Source organism: Octopus bimaculoides, chromosome 10 (assembly GCF_001194135.2).
Source record: "Octopus bimaculoides isolate UCB-OBI-ISO-001 chromosome 10, ASM119413v2, whole genome shotgun sequence".
Lineage (NCBI taxonomy): Eukaryota > Metazoa > Mollusca > Cephalopoda > Octopoda > Octopodidae > Octopus > Octopus bimaculoides.
The window spans coordinates 23,861,498-23,864,059 of NC_068990.1; the positions used below are offsets into that span (position 1 = coordinate 23,861,498).

The 2,562-nt window shown below is 41.3% G+C and overlaps 1 long non-coding RNA gene across 1 annotated transcript in view; it reads right to left on the reverse strand.

The window, feature by feature from the left end:
* LOC106874751 (uncharacterized) overlaps positions 1 to 2,562 on the reverse strand; it is a 20,048-nt gene that overhangs the window by 606 nt on the left and 16,880 nt on the right. Inside the window, exons 2-3 of the long non-coding RNA XR_001410047.1 lie at positions 2,129 to 2,210; positions 94 to 286 (exon numbers count right to left, since the gene is read on the reverse strand). This is a non-coding gene — a long non-coding RNA (uncharacterized LOC106874751). The remainder of the gene's footprint in view (positions 1 to 93; positions 287 to 2,128; positions 2,211 to 2,562) is intronic.

Below are 2,562 nucleotides of genomic sequence, written 5' to 3' on the forward strand. Positions count from 1 at the left end.
ATATATATATATATATATATACATACACACAAATACACACACATATACATATATGTATATATATTTGTAAAATATACACACACATATACTTACCTGCATATAGTTATTCTTTAAATCATTATGAGATGTATACACACTGTGTGTTTTATGTATCTGGTCTTGTGTTTGCGCGCGCGTCTGTGTAGAATAACTGCAATCAGAATTGCTCATCGAATATTGGACTTCACATAATTTTGAGAAAGTGCTCTTTATACTCTTCGACAGACGCGCTCCATAATCTGGAAGACTGACGAATAAATGTATGTATGTGTATGTATATATGTATGCACCACACATGCACGCGCACACACGCACACACGCACACACGCACACACACACACACACACACACACAAATACACACACAGACATTTACATATAAATCTATATTTGTGTGTGTGTGTATGTAGGAATTTTGTTTTGCAACGATGTGGTTCCGGGTTCATTCTCAATGCACAGTACCTTGGGCAAGTGTCTTCTGCTACAATCTCGGATCGACCAAAGCCCAGGACTTATCCTTTGGAAGCCTAGTACTTATTCTATCGGTCTTTTTTGTCGAACCGCTATGTTACGGGGGCGTAAACACACCAGCATCGGTTGTCAAGCGATGTTGGGGGGACAAACATAGACACAGAAACATATACACACACATACATATATATATACATATATATGACAGGCTTCTTTCAGTTTCCGTCTACCGAATTCACTCACAAGGCTTTGGTCGCCCAGAAGCTATGGTAGAAGACACTTGCCCAAGGTGCTACGCAGTGGGAATGAACCCGGAACCTTATGGTTGGTAAGCATGGCCGCAGTCATATCACTGAAACGTGTAAAGATTTCTTGGCTTTCTGTGAATCGATTGTGATAAAACTTTTCTCAGCTGGTTTGCACACTATGAGAACACTATTGTCATGTTTTCATTAATCTGTATAACGTACTGTCATTTTATATTTCAGATTCTTTAGGTTTTGCGTGAACCACGCTAATAGCGTCCCTCGTCCCTAAGAACAATGAGACGTGGAAAAGCCCTAAACGTTGAAGAACATTTTGTCATCAAGGAAAGTGCTAAAGACACCCCTCTTCATGTCTCTGCAGAGACGTTAGCTCGTCATATAGACACAGTTAGACGATTCCTGAAGGATCCTTCACCAAAGAAGAAATGATCCGATTGTAGGACCTCTAAGACTGTGAAAGCTAGGGATTTAAGGAATATTGGCTGCAAGTTATGTGGGAAAGTTGGACAAACAAGCGACGTCATTTTCACCGCCTCCGGACTTCGTCATGTATTGGAAACCATCAGAAATCGCATCCTGGGGACCATGGCTTCTGTGCGAGAAACCCTGAAACTGTCTCCTTTAAACCCCGGTCACAGGAGTGTGTGGCTTCAATGGGTCCAAAAGTACACGAATTGTGTTCTCTTCACTGAATTGTGTTATGCTCACTGACGCAAACAGGGCGACGCTTGACGGACCTGACGGTTGCGCAAATGGTTGGTTCTATTTTGGAGATGAGCGTCACCAACGACGTCAGCAAGGTGGAGGGATCATGTTGTGGGCTCGTTTCATTGGGGACAGACCTATTGTGCCTGAAGGGGTGAAAGTGACCGCAGCCGCCTACTTCAATCTCCTGAAGGATGTCTTGGATCCCTGGCTAGATGATATACCACTCTCACTTCTAAGGAATCGTGTATTCATGCATGACAAAGTTGCCTCCCACTCTGCTAGGACCGCCCAAGCATTATTAGGGTCTTACGACATACAAGGTGAAAGGCTGATGGTGTGGCCACTAACATCTCCGGATCTCAGCCCTATCGAAAATTTTTGGTCCATCATTAAACAAGATGTTTATGTCGATGGACGCCAATTTACGTCGAAAGATGTCTTATAAGTGACCAAAGCTGCAGCAGAGGCAGTCGAACCTGCTACTATTAAAAAGTTGACAGATTCCATGACTGATAGGGCTTTTTAAGATCTCCGTCGAAATGGCGCATATGTGGCTAAATAATTCATTATGTCAATAAATGTCATGATATTATTACGGTTTTCTGTTAAATATATATTCAATGTATGCTTAATATGTATCCTTACCCTTCATTTTTCGGAAAAAATGTCTAGACGGGCTATTTTCATTCAAAAGTTGCTAGTGTAGACTACCCCAAAACTGTAGAGTCTGAAATAAAAAAGAAAGTATGTTACACAGAACAATGAAAACATAACGATGGTGTTGACATAGTGTGCAAATCAGCTGGGAAAAGTTTTATCAAAATCGATTCTCAAAAGACCAAGAAATCCCTACACGTTTCAGTCATAATCCAGTTTACATATGCTTCCTAGCTGGCAGATGCTCGGAATTAATAATATCTATCACGGATTGCTCGAAGCTTACTAACTTCCAGCACCTCACATCAAGGGGCTTCTAGCAGCTGAAATTTGAATTAGAACGGGCTTGTCCCGTATATATATATATATATATATATATATACACACACACACACACACACACACACACACACACACACACA